Genomic DNA, 21483 nt, shown 5'->3' on the forward strand with positions numbered 1-21483 from the left:
GAAAAGAAAGAAAGAAAAAGAACCGTGATGTTTGTACTCTGCTCTGCCATTTGTTTCTGTTTACTCACATCACTGGAGCTCAGTTCACATGATCTCTCTGGTCAGAGGCCAGCATGTTTGATCAGAGAAGAGAGCTTTGCAGAATTAAACAGGCACAGTAGAAAAGACTATGTTTAATACAGAATAACATAGAAAGTTCCTCCTGGAACCAAGTGACATTTCTTTTAGTAATGCTACAAATAAGGAAAACTGTACTATTAAGAATGCCTTTTTTTTTTTAATTTCAGATAAGGGTAACTGAAAATGACCCAACATTTTGGGCCCAAGTGACCTTTATCAAAGTCAAAGACTCCTGGCTACAGCGAGTTATTAAGGCTAAACCTGTTATGTTCTGTACTGTCCTTGATAAAGGTCACGTGAGACTAAATGTCAGACCTTTTCCATCTCTTCACCTCAAGTAAAAACACAATTTTATGTACTAAAGCTGTCTTGATTCATTTAGTATTTTAAGGAATTATTTGGGTCCAGTGTGCCCAGAGGAGTTTTGTGTTGGTTTGTAACAAATGAGAAGCTGAGTCTGGAACAGGGAGCACCCTGGAGCACCCGCTTCATGCATTAAAGTCAGGCTGTTTGTCCGCCCCTGTTCAGGACTCACCTTGCCCTTTTAGCAGTCAGGTGAGAACAAAAAGAAAGCTCCAGGAGAAAGTCAGACACTCAGAAACTACAGGAAGTAGTATGTTGTTAACATATAGCCTGTGCTTTTTCAGCTTGTGCTCTCTAAATAGTTTTAACCAGAGGCTGGTTTCCTCTCGCATGTGATGCTCACAATGGCCCTGCACAGAGACCATTCCTCTCACCAGACACGCCCTTCTCTGCCTAGTTGCCCTCACTGGTTTCATAAGAGCTTAACTACAGTCTGCCTGGCAACTGAGCTGGAACAGACTGTGCTCAGTTCTCTAGCCACTGCTTGTCTATAGCTGGGTTGGAGATTTAGGGGAAGAGCATGCCTTGGTGTGAGGATGGAAGGCACGGACCCAGAGGTAGAGTGCAAGCTGGATCATTTATTGCAAAGGTTGCACAATATTTATATGCTTCCGAGCAATTAGCTAAGCACATCTGTGTTTGCCTTGTGGTTACATCAGGTAAAAGGTCTAGAAATCCTCTTTCCAGTTCTGATGTCCTTGTTTCCTTGTTCCTTGCCAGTTCCAACATCTTCCAAGAACCAGTCAGGAACGGGTCACTCTTAATTGCCTGCTGTAGCTCCTCCTTCCCATGGTCTCTGACAGTTTTGATACATTCCAACCCCCACGCCTTGGGGTTAGTGAACACATTTGTGTGGCCTCTTCTTTGAGCCAATGTTCAAAACATTTTTCTAAAGAATTCCTTATTTTTTATCTAAGTACAAATAATTTATTTAGCATTCTAAGTGGTTCTGGCCAGGTCACAGCCTCAGAAATTGCCAAGATCTGGGTGTTCTCTATGGAGAACCGCAGAGATGCAACCTTGTCAGTGTGGGTACTATAGCAGTCAAAAACTTCCAGCTTTGTAACTTGGAAAAGCCTAGAAAATCTTTCAGTGTAGCTCTCTGATGGACAGGTGCTGCGCTATAGCAGGGCCTTGAGAACCACGTGAGGTTTTAGAAGGTAACAGGAATTTATGGTAGAACTGGCCACCTCCAGGGTAGTAGATGAGATGCTATGGTTTCCTGCACCAGGTAAGACTTTCAGCTTCAGCTGAATAACAGGGCAGGAAAACTGCAACTGTGGAAAGAGCAGGAAAGGGTAAATTCTTGTCTGGTTCTACATTATAAACTTCCTGCAACATTTTGCAGTCAGTATGGAGAAGAGAGGGAAAGCTTCACTTTGCTCTGTCCAGGCAAGTTCCCGGGTAACAGTTGTGTTCATGCAGAAGGAAGATTAATTTTTCCTGATGGCCTCCCCTGTCAGCTCATCTTTTTCTCCCTTTCCCTTTTTTCTCACTGATTCCCTGACTAACTCTGTCCTTAGCTCAGGCTTGACTGGGGATATACTTAATCTGGATTTGCAAGATGTTAGGATATCTGTTTTGTGTATTTCATTTCATCTGAGCCTGAACTTGGGCTCACTTGCTACCTGATTTAGGAATGTATCTGGCAGTTCTCATATTCTGATGTGCAAAGTGTGTCCTCTATTAAAATCTATAACATAATTATGAAATATCCATGAATAAAATCTCTAGGTGGGTGTAAACTGTTCCTGAAAGGAATGTAATCTAAGAAAACTAGAATGAATTTTGAATATTGTTAGTAACTTGCCTGGAGAAATTATTTGGGTTTTTTTAATCATGTTTCATATAGTTTCTCTTATTTTTTTTGCAACATGTTTATTTCTGTTATTCTTGAGTTCTGCCTAACGTAAAAAAAAAAAAAAAAGAATTAGTACCTACATGATAATTCAGTATAAAATACTTAATGTTGAAGCCAGAACTATCGAAATTGGTTGCTACTAATCTAATTCAGTTCCAATTTAATCAATGCTAATGGCTGGTTTTGCTTCAGTTAGGTTAGCACTGGATTCATTCAAGCTGCATTTAAAAATGCTGTCCTGAAAGCATATTGTATAGATTTATTATAGAGAATAAATAGAAATCTTTTTTGCTTCAAAAAAGTAAGGGAGGGTCACAGAGCAAGCTGTTCACTCAAATCCACCCCTTCTGTTGCCAAATAAGTCAAGCATTTAGAATAGGCTAATAGTACACTCATGGTTTTACACTTTATTTACACTTTATTTGCATTCACCCACCTTTGAAATGATGGCATATAGAATTCTATAAATTCACAATATCTGATAAATCTCATGACTGTAGAATACAATGAAAGAAAAAAGGTTACAAGAGCCTGTAATACCCATATTCTGGTATTTTGAGACAAGACAAGATAAAAACTACATCTGCAAGTAAATGGACTCGTATTTAAACAATATTTATGCTTTTGGAGGAGCTACTGACCACATCCAGTTTGGTTATATCAGCTAAGAGAAGAGGTCTGGATGCTTATGTACTATCTGAGCAGATTACACTAGACAGACTGTGGGAGGCTTTCTCATTAGAAAAAAATAACATACTCTACAAGCTTCCTTTTCCCTCTTGCAACAGGATGTGACTTCCTCCGTTTACTCTCCATTTATGACAGCCTGTCTGTGGAAAAAAGTGATCCTGGTAACTTGTCACTCACTGGGGTAGAAATCTTGTTGGGAATTGGGCTGAGATTGTCTAACCCTCAGGCAGAGGCTAGCTGAACCACTGAATAAATATGTTAGTCTTTGTGAATATAAGAGGGGATTTTTGTTACATAAACCAGGTCCATGGCAGCATTTTCTGTGATATCAAAGGAAGCTACTATATGACAAGTAACTTGCTTACAAAAAAGAAAGAAAAAAAGAAAAGTTTATACAAAAGACCTTTGTGTATCTTCCAGGGCAGCTTTCCATCAGGATGCTTCTACTACAGAAAATTCTGTAATAACACAAGACAGTGAACATTGTTTCTTCTTTAACTATGTGGTTGCAAATGTTTTTAAGGCAATTTACAAGTGCCAATCATTTTACCATTTGCAAGCACTAGTTCTGACTGGCTGCCCAAAGTTCCCAGGAATATCTCAAATTCAAGTATTTAATAATCTCTTGAGTTGTCTGTTCCATATTTCAAAACACTAAAGCAGCAGCACTTCCAGAATTATAAATAACACAATCAGATATCACTGTACACTTCCTACTTTAGAAATAGATCACTAAAGTAAAGAATATATTTTCAATTTACTGCTTTCAGATACGGTATCAAAGATAGCTTTTCAGTGACATCAAGAAGTATATTCACAGAGAAGTTATATTTAATAATAATAAGAAAGATGATTAATTTTTTCAGGCATATGGTCTGCATTTTAAGGCAAAGTAACAAACTTATTTGCACTTCTGGCTTTTAAGGATTTTTTTTTTTTTCGGAAGATCTTCATGGTGACCAGCTTTATTCCTACCAGAGACAATAAGTGGTTTGTTACAGATTCCAGTCAGTGTAACCAAGTAGGGCTGAATGCTTTTGGAAATTCCACCTATCCTCCAGTATAACCCAGAGAGTAACTTAAATGATGTATTCATTTTGTATCTCCTACTTTTGCTAGGAGCTACTTTAGTAACTGTTGTTTCACACCTATGCTATTTTGAGTATTTTCATTTTGAAATATTGGCAATAGCTTCTGTCCTGGGTTTAGCAATAGCAGTCAATTTTTCTCCTTCTTGGTAGCTGGTGCAGCGTTGTGTTTTGACTTTCAGCCTGGGGAACAGTGCTGATAACACCAATGTTTTCAGTTGTTCCTAAGTAATGTTTGCCCTGACCGAGGAATTTGTGAGTCTCATGCTCTGCCAGGGAGGAGGGGAAGCCGTGAAGAAGCAGAGGCGGGGCGCCTGACCCAAACTAGCCAAAAAGGTATTCCATACCACAGCACGTCATGCCCAGCGGTGTAACTGGGAGTTGCTCGGAAGGACATGGGGTCTTCTGGGTCGGATTCGTTTTTCGAGTGAATGAGCTGTCTGGCTGGGTTTAAACCATGACAGCTTCAAAACTCTATCTCTTACTGTCTCTGTTCCATTCAAAAAATGAGACATTTTCTCCTAATTCACTTGAGTATTTCATGAACCACCATTTCCCACCCTTCACTGCTTCCTGTTTCAAGAATGTGATCTATTTGCTGAGTTCATTTTGGATACAACTATTCCCATTTTCCAGAAACATTTTCATCTTGAGCTTCAATTCTTCAAGTAAATAAAATAAAAGGTCAAAATACATCAAATGTTAAACTTGGGACAGGACAGACTATGTTCTTACTGACTTAAAGTATAAAAGAATTGTTCATTAGCATCTGAAAACTTCAGTCACAAATTCATTTCTGAAGTTAATGCCTTATTCAGCAAGCCTTTAAAATTGTCTGACTGGTGCTTTTATGCTACAATCCAAAGTGCACTCAGCTCCCCGGAGAGGCTCCCCTGTCCATCAGTGGGGTTTGGATGAGGACCAAAGAACAATGTGTGGTCAGGTAGGAGGCTCTGCCAGAGTGGAACAAGGCTATAGTCTCCAGAACAGGATGAATTGACCAGTCAGGTCTATAAAGATTTCTTTAATAATATTACTTCTGGCTGAGTCTCAGTCACCTCTTCTTTCTTCCTTTTTCATAATACTCATTTTGGCAGGGCTCAGAAAATTCTTGGCTTTCACAATGGTTCTTAAAGTGTTGCATCTAAGAAAGTTTTGAAACAATGGGCTGCCCCAGAAAGGATAAAATCCTCCATTTTTCTTCAGACTTGTATTCAAACTCTGAAACAATTTAACAGGATGGAGGGCAGAAATTAAATAGCAGTGGTAATAACAGGAAAAAGTATCTCCAGGTAATAATGTGATCCTATTCTAAAGAATGCTTGATATGATGTCTGCTTTAAAGAGTATTCATTTCAATGCAATTCAATTTATTTTGCTTCATCTACGAAAATATTTAGAAAGGAATATTGATTGAGAAGGTTAAAGTTTAAGTTTTTGTAATTTCAAACAACTTCTGCTGACATACATACAGGTATATAACATTGTATCAAAAAGGTTTTTTTTTAACGCAGTTTAATATATAGGAACACTGATAGTTTAGAGCAAAGAAGATTGGTGTAAGTATACATCCTCTTAGATTTTTATAGTTCTATAATGTATAGAAAACCTGCAGTCATGTAGTCTGGTGGGGTATGGGAGATAAATTCAGACTAGTGGATTTTCTTTTTTTTTTTTTTCCAATGAAGACTGTTGAAAAAAGAAAAAAAGAAGTCTTCTTGAAATGTTGACAGTATAGTTTGTCAAGTAGCAGCACACAGACGGACTCCACAATCGGCTGCGATTCAGTGTTTTTAAGTATGTGCTTAACTACATGCACATCAACAGCTTTTGTTAGACTTATCAGTGTCACTTGCATAGTAATACTTAAGAGTGCACTAAGGGTTTCACTGTTGCAAGGTCAAAACTTTTGTTCACATTTAATGCTTTTTGGAAGTCCTTCTCTGTTTTTAAACCTCACAGAATCTTTAGACGTCAAAGATGAAGGCTATTATGAGGTTCTCATTAATGACTAATCAAATGCCTGTTCCTGAAAGTTCTAATACTGTTGTTACTAAGCACAGCATTAATAGTTCTGTTGGTAATTTCAGCTGGTATATGAGCTGGAAAAATATACTAAAAAAAAATAGTAATCTGACATGAATAAAGAAAATTTATTATTAACTAGCTATTTTTAATATTGGGCTGTGGGACAGATATTGATTTTTAGAAAAATGTACCTGTTATTTAAATGCATGTTCTGTGTATGACTAGACCTTGACATACTAATAGGCTTTTAAAATGCATTATTCTACAATACATTACAAATGAAGTGGCCAATTTTAAATAGTCCCTAAAGTGTCAATCATTTTAACATATGCAAGAAAGTAATTAAAAATGCAAGGTAATAGATGGCTCAGATTTAATGTGTTTGCATCAGATTTAAATTATCCAGAATGCCAAGAACCACAGAATTGTATCCTAGAGGTTTCAAAGCAACTTACTAATTTCTCTGAGCTACAGATAGGTAGGAATATATATCTCTTAAGTTTACAGGCAATGCAGAAAGTTTTGTTAGGTTTCTTAGAAACTGGAACTCTTTATCAACATGTGGAGGAGTAAGGAGCTCCATAAAAATTATTTTCCTTGGGCACTCTAATAAAACTGAGTAAGATCTTATTCTCTTTTATGGTGTACCTAGTGCCATCCAGTTGTTGCTCCACAGCTTAACAATAACTGCATTCAAGGGTGTCAAAAAGTAACTCTGATATTCAGAATCAAAGTCTTTGTGGTTTATTTGGATAATTCCCCAAATGAAAAGAGGAAGTAAGAATGTATTGTTTCCCTTTGTAGCCTTACATTAGTATTAATAAGTACTAAATCGGAGAAAAATGAGGAAGCAGTATGTATTTGTAAGTAGAAGTGTGTAGTGTAATGGTATGGATGAAAAAGGTACATTAGACATTTATTTTCAGATGTAATTCCCACTTTCTGTAATTACAAGCTAATTTGTCCTAAGGCCTTTTTCATACTTCCATGAAACTCCATGGAAGCAGGAGGATTGCCTTCCCCTGCTGATAAAGGAACACAGCTTCAGTATCACACTGTTCAGTTTCAAGGAAACATTTCTTATTCCTAACCTTATTTGTATTAGTGGCCAGTAAATATCAGGTTTTGGTTTTGTGCTAACAGCATAGTGAATTTCCTGAGGACAAATGGCTGTTGCTGAGCCTAGTACCTATGGATAAGCAAGATAAAATCTTTTCTTTTGTATTTACAGATAGATTCACTACCCAAACTATCCTAGAGTCCTAACCTTCATTAGATGGTAAGACACCTTACTGAAAAAATGTTTCTGTTTCAATATGAGTTCATAACATTTGTCATAAGAAACATAGAGCATTGCAGTCAGAGATGCTGCAGTGTTTTATACAGGACATAAAAACTTTCCTATTTTTGTTGAAATGTAGTTCTGCTTTGAGAAAGCTATTTAGCTCCTTTTATAGCTTCCCTGCATTGGTGGTTTGTTGATAGATATCTATATCTTTTGTTATATCTAGCTGAAAAATACACAGTATAAACCAGGCACTATTGCTAGTCCCTAACTGCATGACCTTGTGCTTTTTACTGTAGCATTCATCTGTTTTCTATAATTTCACATCTCAAAATACCCCTTTGCCTTGCATAATACTCCTAGAATTTACTGTGCATCTCATGTTTGCATTGGTAGGAAATTTATCACCATATTTCTACATTTTCTGTCAGGATGACTAATGAAAATAATGCAGAATATTGTTCACAAGACTGATCCTTGCAGAGCCATATCAGAAACATGCCTCTAACCCCAGCTTTTAATACAACCTTTATTACATCCACGTCACATAGTTCTTTACTCATCTTATAATCCTTCTAAGTACTTTACATATTTCCTAAACTTCCTATATGCCATAGTGCTTAATTCGGCATGGACATCCAATGCTATTTCCTTTTTCTAGAAAATAAGCTTAATAAATATTTATTCTGGTTAGTCAGTCTGTAAATTAAAAGAAATCAGAAAATTACCCGACACACACATTTGTTCGTTATCAGAACATTAGCACATACCCCTAGTTTTGTAGTTGCATAAAAAAATAATTTTGTGATGAATCTACCAAGATACGTCAATTGAGGTCTTCTGGCCAGAATGCTAGGACAACTATTCCTGAAAAATATGCAGGATGATTTAATGGTTTCCAGAATTATGTGCTCCCAGTTGATTATAGATTTAAGAATAACAAGAAACACATATGGCATAGGTTAGAATACCTACATAGTTTAAAGTCAATGAATTATAGATATCTTGCCTCTCTGATGGCAGTTCCTTGTCAACAAGAAGTAACTTACACTGAAGTCCTCAAATTGACCAGTCAGTGGTCCAAAACATATTTAGAAATGATTTTCAGACAATAAAGTATGTATTTGCAACATTTCTCCTACTGAATGAATTGGAAAGTAGGACCTGTGACACTTGTTTTGGAAATAACTTGGTCCTGCTTCTAATGACAAAACTCCAGTTATCTTCAACTGGGAGCAAGACTGGATTATATAGTATTTGTAGTAGTAAATTTCTTTATGGTTTTCACATTTTCCTCAGTTATAAATGTAAACCTTCCTCTGTTATAAATACAAATGTTTGTTTTGCCAAGTCCAAGCCTAAAAGAAAGTCTCCTATTTCTTGAATGAATTCTTCACTTTATGAGCTGGTTCTCCTGCTTCAGACTCTGGGTATCATTTGGTGGGTTTGTTTTTCTGTACAGATCGAAAAAAAAAAAGCACTGAGAATGGTTAGTTACTACCCCCATGAAGACAGCAAAATCCAAAGTATACCCTTTCTTTCTGTGAAAAGTTTCTGGAATGCAGAGAATTTGGCATTGTAGGAGGTCACGCTGGAAGTTACCATCATATCCTTCAGGGCAGCTCAAATTATTCCCTCTCTTCACCATTTTTTCTCTGGTCTACTAACACTTCCTTAAAATCTGTATGAAAAACTGTACCTGATCTGAAAGTGTTTATCTGGGCACTGAGAAAATCACTGCAGAGAGAGGGAAGGGAAAGAAGGGTCAAAATATGGGTGGTTTTTAAAGGTTCTTACATTTTATTCTCAGAGCTTCATCAGAAATTATAGCTTAACATCAAATAGGATACAGATATTGTGAGATATTGTACATATCTGAGTTTTGTTCTTCAGGAAAGGTTCTGGAATTGGAATCAAATGTATAACAGTCTTCACAGATAATCATATATGCTGGTAACGAAAGCAACTGATATGCTACTGGATTGCTACATGTTGCTCACTGTACATCTTTTTGAAGACATTTGGTGGAAAAAAAGATGGAGACAACTGCCAGAGAGGTTGTGAAGTCTCTTGCTTGTAGAGTTATTTGAAAGCTGGAGGTCCTGCTGACCTGTTCTAGTTGACCCTGCTTGCACAGAAGCGTTGGCCTAGAGGACCTGAGGAGGACCCATCCAATTTAAGCGATTCTATGACACAATATTGGTAACCAACAAATGTGACCCTTTCTTGCGAGAAGATGAAGGCTGGACTTAAAATGCTATAGATAGGCTAACCTCATGGCCTCTTTATCCAGACAATATCTAGGCCTTCATACCAATGGATGTCAACTTCCAAAATCCAAATCTAAACCGGAGCTCAGTATATTTTTACAATCTCTATTGTTTTGTTGGTATTTTAAAAATACTGTAATTTCTGCTATTCTACAAGGTCAGACAATATATACTATTTCATGAGCCATCAAGGTTGGTGTGGACTTACTTAAAAAAGACCAGATTTGGGTGGTATGTGCCAGCAGACCCAACTGCTGTTCTCTGTTTTTCATTTAGTTGAAGATATGCTCAGTCATTAAACTGAAAGCCTTGAAAGTTAACTTGTCTCTTCTGCAAATGAAAGGTAGAAAAGAAGACATGGTGATTTGAGACCTACCTGAAGATGTGCCTAGTTAACATCATAGCTTTGGGGCTCTGGGAACTGGACCAGCGGGTAGGAAAGAATTTGTTTGGTTTGCAGGGTTAGTGAGTGATGGCTGATGAAAAACTGAGGTGGCATCTAAAATTCATTAGTCATTTTTGGGAAAACAAACCAAACAAAAAACAGAACAAAACCTTCTTGGCTTGGTTTTGTTTGTTGGGTTTCTTTTTGCTTTCATTGTTTTTGTTTCAATACTTTGCTGAGAGAGCTTTGAAAGAATTACACCTTTGTGAGAGAATTATACCTTTAGAGCACACTTCAGTATTTCTTTTTCTGCTCCGCCCATATCTCCTTTTGCTCCAGCTACCTATTTTCTCCATGGTATTAGATATCTTTTGGCATAGTCAAGTGCTGTGTCTTGCATATTAGCTGTCTCAACCTTATTCAGAGAGAGTGGAATTTTAATCTGAAAGGAACACAGGGTTTGAAGCCAAGTCCTATGGAATCAGTGACATAAGGGATTTTGAATCCCAGCAAGTTTTTCTTAAATAAAACTTCCACTGATTTCAACAACAGTTTTCCTTTCATACGTGCTGAGAAATGACTTATACAATTCAAATCTGGTAAATTAACTGCAGCCATATACTATTATCTGACATTATAAAAAGCACTCATATATAGCATATTCTTTTACACAGGTTTATTGAATGTTTGAGTCAATAAAATAATTTTTTATTACAATTATTTTAATTTATTTTATTATTTTTTATTTTTATTAAAAGAATGTTTGATTCGTAAAAGAAGCAGTGAAGAGTACTGGAATTTTTTGATAAACAATTTCAGTTCCTGGAGTGAATCCTCTAAATCAGCTTCCAAAGAGAGACAGAAATATGTTGAAGTGAGGAGTGCATTAGGTAAGGCTTAAACTGATACACAATTTCAGTTCCAGTTGCCCTGAAGACTCTAACGGTTAGGGTAACTTGGAGAGCTCATGTGAATGCTTATGTTATATATCTATTCTACATGATGCAGGAGCCTACTGTATGGTTCAAGAAAAAAAATTCACAGCTTTTAGTAAAGTGTCAATGGGACTAGCAGGACTGTGTGAAAATTAATGCATATAAGGTGTATTTCTCTCTGTCCAACAGTTAAGTGTTTACCTGGGACTCTGCCAGTACTGATACAACGCCTTATTACTGCACATGGTTTAAGCATTGTACATTTACAGCAGGTTGCTTTAATTTTCTGACATTTTTTAATTAAAGGTAGGAGATCCATGAGAAAGTAATGATCGTAGAGATTGAACAGTGAAAACTCAGTTATTTTTCCTATAGCAGAGCAGTAGCACATCTCTGTAAATAACTTCAGTGGAAACACAAGTGGAAACCAGGGCACTTCTCAAATAGCATGCCTCAGTTTAGCTTTTTTCCCCACTTTCCCTTTGCCTGGCCTGTACTTTGACAGGTAACTAACTTTGACAAGAACACTCCTGTGGTGTGGAACTACAGGTCTGAGATTTTGAGAATGATTATACTTCACCATCTAAGTGTTCAAGTCATTAAGAGAGGAAAAGTGACTTTTGTTATCATTTCAGTTTTCCTTGCATTAATTCCTATGGGTTTCCAATAACATTGGCAAAGCTTACACCATGCTGTGCTGAGAACAGGCAGTCTCCATGAGCTAATCTCTCACCACCCACATGCTGCTCAGGAACTGCTCAACACTTGCCAGTTCAAAGCACCTTCAGACTTCATTTCCACACTTTCTGAGTGTGGCTTGCTTTATGAGTGCCTAAGTGTGCTTTGACAGTAAGGCAGAATTTGCACTAATTGTCCTCTAGAGTGGTTTGAGGCTGTGGCATGAGAGGGTGAAAGCTGTAAGACAGACAGAAAACCTAGAAATAGCATTGGCTCTTGAGAAAAAACAAAGCATAAAAGAACAAAACCACAAGTAGGGGCTTAAAGTACATAGCAAGGCCCTACTGTCTGTATCTATAACTGAGAAGTTGCAGAGTTTTATTTCAACTTCCAGAGAAAAAATGTACAACTGATCATAAGCTGAAAAGGTTTACAGAGGGGTGCAAATTAATTCTGAGGAAGTGAACTCCAGAATGAGGGAGGGGAGTGAAATTAGTTTACTGAGTTAATTAACAAGCTGAGAACAACAGGTATGTCAGCATGGTAAGATGTCTTTCTTGCTCCTGGCACTCTGGCTCCTGCTTTCTATTTTTGATATGCACCTTGCTCTTTGAGTTATCAATTTATAGGAAATCTTGCCCGGCTGTGATACTCATAGGAAAAAGTGTCTTTTAATTTGTTCTAAGGTCAATACATTTCCTTAAACAGGATTGGGCAGACATCTGACATTCGTAAAAATAGTGGTCTTTGAAACTGGACCACTGTGATCTGGCAAACCTACATGTTAGGAGAGGTGGTTCGATTATAAATTCTCTGTGTAATTAATGACAAAAACAAATAACAGGACATTCTTCACTCAACAGACTTTACAGTCTGGGCCCATCCTTATCCCTGGAGTAGAAATAATCTACTGTTTGTAGTTCTTCTGAGACTTCTTCACAGGAAATTTTTACATCAGGTTTCTTTGTAGAAACCCTGTTAATAGACCTAACCAGGAATGCATTTCCCTTTGCAATGTGAAAAGGCCTTTCAGGCTCTGAAGAACTCTTTCTATTGTAAGTCTGTATATGCTTTTCTTCAGTGAGGAATTCACATTTCAAACATATTTCTGAGAGGAACTAGGGGCTGTCTTATCCTAAGAGGTCAATGGACAGAAGTATCTATCTAGACCAAATTGCTTCTAAAGCTTACTTGATGACAGAAAAGGAATGCCGTACTATTGAAAGGCTTTGAATGTCTTCACAACTGCCTCTTCAGTAACCAGTCAGAATTGATGACTCTTTCAGACATCTCACTTCCTGGGAAAATGTCAGTATCTGAAATAAAATTATAGTGCTTAGCCCTCAGCCCTATTCTTTCAGAAGCAGAATACTATATTTCCATTTCCTTAGCATGGAAGAATTTGACATTTGCTATATGGGTCTGATGACCCTTGCTTACTTGTATATGAATGTCTGTGGAGTGCACAAGCTCAAGAATAGCCCAGCATAGAAGAGGATTAAAGAATGAAATTGTCAGATTAGATTTAGGTCTTCCTCAGTGCAATAATTCCCAGATATATGTGTCTTATTTGAGAATGATAATCAGGGAAAAGCAAGAAACAAAGGAAAGAAGCTTCAGAAGGGAACTTCTTTTACAGAGATATGACTAATTTGATTCATGGATTAGGTCTGTAAGCACAAGCACTTCACCATGGTTGGACACCTGATCTAATAGACTTTCCCTACTTACCTTTCTCATTCCAGGCATTTTTTTCTTATTTATTTTTGAAATGGGGGAGCTTTTTTTTTGTGATGTTCTTGTTAGAGACTTTTATAAATTTCTTCTGTGCTCTCAAAGGCCTTGACTTTCTTGAAATGAAAAGTTTTTCCATTTGATATTACACTTTTCTTTCTCTTCTTCTTATGGCTTATGCCTCTCTCAATTTTTGCCCTTTCCTTTTCGTCTTGCCTTCAGCTGCACTTCTGATTTCCTACTTTCTTTTGCTTCTCTGCTCTTAATTGCTGCTTTTAGAAAGCTGAAGTGAAAAAGGGGCTTAAATATTCTTTGCACAGAAATAACAGACATTAACTGCAATATCTCTGAACACCTACCAAAAGCTAGGGAAAGAAGTCTTTCTTTATTTTCTTCTTTACTTTAAACTGTGCTTTCAACAGTCTGGGTGTGCATCACTGTGTTCTTAGGTAAAATGTCTTGACGTGAAGTCAGTAAGTGCTGTCTGTAATGCAACAAAACAATACAAATTAGTAAATCTCAATGGATACAGTTGGAAAAAATGACAATTATGTGATAATTATAGTCAGTTTATGAAACTTCATAATTCTAAAGTTTTCGCTACGTATCTTATATTTTTAAGTAGTTAATGTAGCAATAGCAGCAGGAAGCTAAGTAGGATCAATATCATTACCTGAAAGGTTGTCTTCTTTTTTTTTTAGAAAATAAGTGAATTTACATTAGATCAGAGAGATGGAACTTACACTGATCCTGTAGGATACTTAGTGTCTTCTGATGCTGAATGATCAGATTCCTGAGGCAGGCATTCATGGTCTTGCAGGAGTGACCACTAGAATTCTTCTTTAGGCTAGTTCAGCTTATGCTGGACTATCACAATAAGTAACAGGCTTAGCCTGAGGGGAAAGTAAGAGGAATGAGCTTATTTAGATAAGTTTTGCTATTTCACACCAACTTTACCCCTTTCATGCTTTCCTTCCTAACTACTCTTTTGCATGCTCTCTGCACATATGGTAACACATTCAGGCTGGGAGGAAATGTTCATGCATGTTGGGAAGACCGTGTGTTCATGTGCATACTTTCTGCCTTTTCCAGAGCACATTTTCTCTAGCTAATAATTGCATTTCATTTGAATCAATGATGCAAAACTCCCAGCATTCCTGACATTGGATGAAGCAGTTTCATGAGAAGCCCAGGGTAATGGCAAAATTCTTTGGGAGAATAATGAAAACCTTACAGAATTATAAAAGCCCCCGTCATCTCTACCCTGACTATTTACTCTTGTTATGCTGTCTGTCCAGAAAGGATAAAAACACCTATTCAAAGAGAATTTTTACCCCAAATCTTCCTGTCATGATCTTGATTCAGCAGTGCATTAATTCAGTGGGAATTCTAGCAGGATTTCACCTGGGACAGATTAAAAACTGAAAGTGTGATCAGATCCTTCTATGTTAGAATTTCTCTGTTGTGTTTTAGTGAATGTGTGTATTTCAGACTACTTGAGAAGTACAAGACATGGGCATCATAGCTTTGAAAGCCCTGGGTATGGCATTCATTTGTAAAGACACAAAGCATAATGGGAATTATTGGAGGAAAAAAACCCACATCTTTATCTGCTGATGAAGTTTTAACTTCCAAATTAAGCACAAAGTAGTATGACTGAATTGTGCATCCTAACTAGGGAGTGTGGGACAGTAGAATCCAGAAGTCTGTTATTTATTTCTTTTTTTTGAAATCTGGTCAGTGGCAGATGATGTGAGCCTCTAAAAATGGATGGATAAAGTTGAATATGAGCAGAGACAAGCTTGGCATAGAGGAAGGCACAAGGACATCAGGAAGTTCAGACAAAATTGGATAATCTTTTAAAAAGCATCAGGATTTTGTAGCCTTATTCAAATCAAACTCTCTGTTCATCTACCTTTACCCTTAATATTTTACCCCTTGACTTGGCAGTTATCCCTACATATAGCTTCTATGCTGGTACACATCAGTATTTAATCTTTTACTTCAAACAATGCAGGAATTATTTTACATCCTTTCCATGTGTTCCTTATTAGTATCTTGAAAGGAGAGGGACCGACCTCCCAGCATTTCCTGCTCAGAAAGCCTTCAGTTCTAAATGTCTAGAGAATATTGGAAAATATTTGTTTATAAATGCATTTTTAGAACTTAGCTGCATATTCAGAGCCAGACTGGATGTGACGGATGTTTACAGTTGTCCATATAACCAGATCTGGAATGTGAGTTGTTCATTGCAGGAAGAAATGTCTTGGAGATCTAAAGAAAAAGAGAACTCCAAGTTTGATAAAGTTTTGTTTAGTCAAAGAGCTAAACAAATTCCTGGAGGCTTCTCTTGCTTTCAGCTACTTGACGCCTTTTAATCACTTACACATGGCTCATGTGGGACTGTTATGAGATCCAAGAGCAAAACTTCCCCAGACTTCCAAGCCACTTTATGCTAATGCCTTACTACAGCCCAGTTAATCCAAACAATAAGTAATACATCAGATACTTCAAGCCATTCTGCTACCATTTTGCAGAATGTAACTCCACCCTTCAGAACCAATGGTTTAGGTCTCAGCTGGGAGTACAGAAATAGGTGAGATCTGTGTGATCTTATTGCTCTGATAAGAATTTGCTCTTAGAATAACTTAATTATTGCTCTTAATAACTTAATAACTTAGTTATTGCTCTTAGAATAACTTAATTCTAAATTTGCTTGATACTTTTGCCTTATTTTGAACCACATAGCTTCTGTGCTTTAAAATCCACCATCTAATGTTAATTGTGGGATCCTGTATTTGGCCTCTTCTAGCCATACACAAGTAGAATAAAAAGATTTTTTAGATAACACTCTTGGGCTCTTATATAATTTATTTGTTATTGTAAATGCAAAGTCATTTGTAGATGGGCTTGCTGGGAAATAGAATTTTTTTTTTCAGAGAAGTGAAGTTTTTCCTTTTCTTTCATGCAAAACACACCAGCGGGGCTATGTTGTCAGAGTTTTTCTCTCTATAAAGAGATATCTGAATCAGGTTTGAACAGGAAAAAAAAGGCATCAAACAACAGACTTTCAACTATTCTAATCAGCATGATTTTTAATACTTCAGCATCATAATTACAAAAATACCCCAGCTATGTAATGAGGGAAAATGTCAATATATATTGCTTGTGTATTCAACTATTAAAAGGATTATTCTGTGTCTTCTCCCAGGGAATGGCTCTTTCTCATTCAATAAAACTCAATCTGGCCAATAAGCATGTCCATATTTTTGTGAGGAATTGCTTAGACTTACCATTCCTACTTTTTTTTTTTTGATTATAAAATGCATTGCCACTTTTCGGCTCAGTTTTCTACTGTATTTCAGTGATTGCATCCTAAGACTTATTTCTTCCCATCTGTCTAAAGAATTGCTGTGCTTTTTTGTCAGCTAAATTACAAAACTGCACAGTATGTAATTTTATATTTTTCCCACTTAGAGATTATAATGATCTGAAACTTCTTCAGCTGTAGCTTTTTTTCTGTCTTATGTGGACACTCCAATACTCAGCAGACAGTTGTTATCGGGGATTCCAGCATGACTTATTTCATCCAGCCTGGCAAAAACACGGCTAAATATCAAAGGGATATTAACATTTCAGTTTGCCAAGAGTGGCAGATCCGACTCAAAGCTGGCCCAGAAGACTGCAAATAATGCCTATTAAAGAAAGGTGACAGATTATTTCATGCTGTGTTTCATGTGCAGTCTAAAAGCATGCTGTGAGACCTGGCTACAGCTCCAAAGAGGAAAATACATCTTGTGGCAATATTCAGCTAACAAAAAGCAAGAGAGGAATGCATACAAATCTCAGTGCATTCCTTTAGTCCATATTCATAGGCTGGGATGATATTTATTAAGGATTTTTGCCTTTCTTTTGGCTCACAAGTTGCTTGCAATCACATCATAGGGCTGGGCAATGTCTTCATTCACTCATGCTGAATAACTTCTGTGAATGATTTGCAGTTTCTTGCTTGTTCACAAGCATTTCATCAGTCACAAGTATTTGATATGCAAGTTGTTCCCTTTAGAAGCACAGGTCACAGAGTTTGCACCCTCGCTGGATCAGAATGAAGGTTTGGATGCAAATTTTTCTGATGATGAATTTAATACTTTTTTCCATTTGAAGATAGTTGCATTTCCCAACAAAACATGGTTCTGTCAATGTTTTTCTGATCAGTTCTAGTGTTGAATCTCTGAAAAAACAATTAGCTAAAGGAAAATGTAAACCATATGTCTGTACCTGTCTCTATAAAATGACGTGCATATACAAATATCCAGGAAGTACTGTGGATCATAGGGGCCCTATTTACACTAAATTAAACATGCTTTGGATCTCACAGTTCTTGGAAGGCACTTCACTGGTCTAATACACTAGTCCAGACTATTAATGGAAAATATTGTTTTTCCAGTGTGCATGCCAAAACCCACACTTAGTGGAGCTGTGGAGAGGAAACTCAAGAGTGGGTGATGCATGCTATTTCCTGTCTTGAGTCTGCCTGTCTGCTGTTGCATCTCCAATAAATCTCTGCAGCAAAACTCACTGTGCTGTAATAAACTCCGTACATTAGTCTTACAGGGGGATGGGGTAACTTAAGAATGATCTCTGCAGTTCAAAAAGGACTAAATGAATCTTCTTAGTAATGGGAATCAGATTCCTTGCTCTGAGTGGGAGGCACTTTTTTTCTTCAGTGCTTCCTGTGACTGATGCAATTTGTAACCTCCCCCTTTAAGTCCAATGCCAACTTCTTGTCCCATTTTAGCTTTTCAAACTCAAAATGAGTGCACTCACTTGAGAAATGTGAACATGGTTGTGCATCATTAGCCAGGGTTCAAGGTGTCTTGGCTGCCAGAGTTGGTGTAATTTTCAGTATCATTCAACACACATTCACCGATGAGTAAATTTGCATAATAATTTCTAATGATTTGCTTTGATCAAATCCCATCAGCCTGTGGGCAAGACACTGGAAAATACAACTAGAGCAGACGAGATGCAGGTGAGAATGTGGTGGGTATTTACATGTGTATGTTGAAAAGGTGTTTGCTATGTGATCACTATAAGGGAAAGTCAGGGTCTCTGGAAAGGCAGATTGACACTGAGTAAAGCTGCTGCTAAACCTTCCTCATGCTTCCTCTTTACTGTTGTTTCTGTTGCTGTCAATGTTGGCATTTCGTAGCTTGGTTCTTGCAGGAAGCAACGTACACGAGAACAAGAACTGGTCCCCTTGCAGGCTGCTCACCACAGTGGCCTCGTGCTATCAAGACAAGAAGTTGCAAACCTTCTCTCTGTGACATAGTCAAGTTCCAGCCAGTTCCACTGCAGTTACCAGCAAAAAGCTTGCCCATGACATCAGCTAATAGGTACTCAAGGTATCTCAGCCTAGGAGAGAGAAGATGACAGCAGCATGATTCAGGGATCATAGCTAACAGTGATCTCCTGGGAAATGCAGCCACTGAAATTTTAAAGTGTTAAGAAAGAACAAGTCAGATTTCTAAATATGCTTGTATTTATCAAGGTGTATTTAGAAGGGACACATTTGTCATTTATTTTAATAGTAGTCCTGGGGTGTTTTTCTTTTTTTGAAAGCAATTTTTTATTGAAGTAAAGTTGTTGTAATAGCTAATCCTTTCAAAAGCATGTTTTATGAGCATTTTTTTTAGGTTACAAATAGCCAATAATGAAAACATTTGAAAGAAAAAAAAACACATTTTTCTTGCAATGTTTTCCCATTATTGAAGATAGATCATTTTCAAATGACTATGAACAAAAAAAACAAACAAAAAAATTAAATAAACTATACAGACAGCTTTGCTTGGGAAGAGGATCAGATATCCATAGGGCAAGCAAGACCCCTGGATGCAATAGCTTTTAATGTGCATGAAAATCTGGTCTGGGGAAAACTATTTAACTTTATTAATCTCCAAGAACTGTTTTGATGATGTCCTTTTAAGCAGCTTGTTCCATATAAATTGAGGGATTTTTTTACTAACTCAGCAATATCTGGGAATGAACTGATGAATACTTTCTCACATCTGCCTACGCTCACTGATGACATTTTCCTAATGTCAAACAACACCTTTTTGCAGTGCTTTTTAGCTTCGCCTTTATTGTTCTGAGCTTAAACTGAGTTCAAACAGCTACCAAAACATTTCCAGCCGGGAGGGAGGAAGGTGTAATAGCTAAGCTTATGATGGGCTGCATATGCCATTCCCTTTTGAGTTGCAGGAGGAAGAACCTACAATATTTGTTTCAGGTTATGGTTATTAAAAGACAAGTTCTCATAGAACTCTTCAGTGTGGAGAAGAAAATTCAGGCAGGGCACAGAATACAGCAGCTTTGTAATTCATTGCATGTATAAGGTCCCTAAGAAAAAGGTTGCAGTCAGTGGATAAATGGATATTCCTTACCTCCACAAAATAGTAACAATTATTGTGTCTTTGGAGACATGATTATAGTTATGGTAGGGGAATAGTTCCATCCTTCTGTGACTGGTAAATAACATTTCTTCTTTTTTCTTTGTAAGAGAGATTGGATTATTTCTTTTGTCAAGATATATCCTCATTGATATAGGAATTGCTTAGGGGAACAGTTTTCACAAGCTCTTTTCCATGTATCTGAAAAGATGAAGAATGATGCTCTGCAGGAATATAAATCCCTGAGATGTAGACAGGAGTTTTATCTTTGTCTATTTATTACATAGCATTTCATGAAATGGCACAAGTTTAACAGGGAGACAACTTTTGGTTTGCAGAAACATTTAGGTTTATGCTTTACCATCAGCCATCAAGAACTCGGCTTCCTGCAGATCCCAGATGAGGTGCACACCTGGCAGTTGCAGAAACAATCTGCTAACTGACATTGAGCCACTTTGCAGTTTGCTATATTTAGACACTGGCCAGTTTTGGGGATCCTGAAATACCTAAATTCTGCACATGGATTCACACCTAGCAAATACCCAGATATTTCAGGGGTATAGATTTTTCTGCTCTCCATCAGTGTGGCAGGATAAGGGCAGTGGTGGTGCATTCTTTCCAGGTCTCTCTTCCAGTGTTCCCCACATGACTGGTGAAAGCAGCACGTGTGATATTTCCCCCCTTCCCTTCTTCTCCCTGCACCTTGCCCCAGGGTTGTGATGCAGGAGAAAATTATTTTCAATGAAACTAAGTAAAATCAGATGTGGGAGTCACTCAACCACCTATGTGCTGTCCTTACCAGAGTTATTTCTCAGTCTGTAACTGCACTTAATCCATGTGATTTGAGTGTATGTGTCTGTGAGATGTGGACTTGAACAACAGGCGAGGTAATGAGCTAAATAAACTTTGTGGAGTAAACTGGTATGTGCTCATGAGCCAAATGTAACGAGAGTTAGGTGTGCATTTCCTTAGGGGGATAGATCTCCAGTTCTCAGGAGTGGTATTCAGCTTGCCTGAAAAGTGTGAATGCATTTCTGGATCCCGTTGTAAGAGGCTGCTGGAGAATGAGGGTTACCATAGCAATACAGAAAAATTTTAAACAGCTAATACTTCCTCCATAGCTGAATAGTGGGCTGAATAGCAGAATCTGAAATCATCATCTTCGGCACAACTAAGTTCATTGTAGATATATTTATTAAATGTTTTCTTACATCACACTGGATACTCTACCAGACCTCAAAGTGCTGTGCCAGTGTAATGTGTAATCTGGACCAGCAGCACTCAAAGGTAGGCATGTTTAAGTGGAGTGATGACAGCTGAGTACCACAACATAAGATGATTCAAACCCTGCTGAAGGACCAAGTGTGACAGCAAGACAACTATCAAGTGATGTTGTGTCCACTTGGAAGAGATAAGATTGTTGATTTTGACAGTCCCTTCTTCAGTCAGACTCTGCTAAACTGCATATTATAGAAGGCTAAAAAAGAAACTTGTAAGGAAACTTACTTCTTTCTCTAAAACACATACTGCATGAATCACCTTTTATTTTTTGTCTTGAACCATCCTGTACTAGTTTTCTGCCACTGACAATAGCCAG

At 37.4% G+C, this 21483-nt stretch overlaps 1 long non-coding RNA gene across 2 annotated transcripts in view; it reads left to right on the forward strand.

Annotated features, from left to right (window-relative positions):
* LOC133262875 (uncharacterized) overlaps window positions 1-21483 on the forward strand; it is a 111385-nt gene that overhangs the window by 68132 nt on the left and 21770 nt on the right. The window contains exon 3 of one of the 2 annotated variants that reach the window (XR_009741410.1): window positions 288-436. The exons of the other annotated variant lie outside the window; for it this stretch is intronic. This is a non-coding gene — a long non-coding RNA (uncharacterized LOC133262875). Of the gene's footprint in view, window positions 1-287; window positions 437-21483 lie in introns of those variants that run through there. 2 annotated transcript variants of the gene reach the window in all.

This window comes from Pezoporus flaviventris, unplaced genomic scaffold, assembly GCF_033815535.1.
Source record: "Pezoporus flaviventris isolate CSIRO_AGI_PZ_B2104156 unplaced genomic scaffold, CSIRO_AGI_Pfla_v1 ptg000002l, whole genome shotgun sequence".
Classification (NCBI taxonomy): domain Eukaryota; kingdom Metazoa; phylum Chordata; class Aves; order Psittaciformes; family Psittacidae; genus Pezoporus; species Pezoporus flaviventris.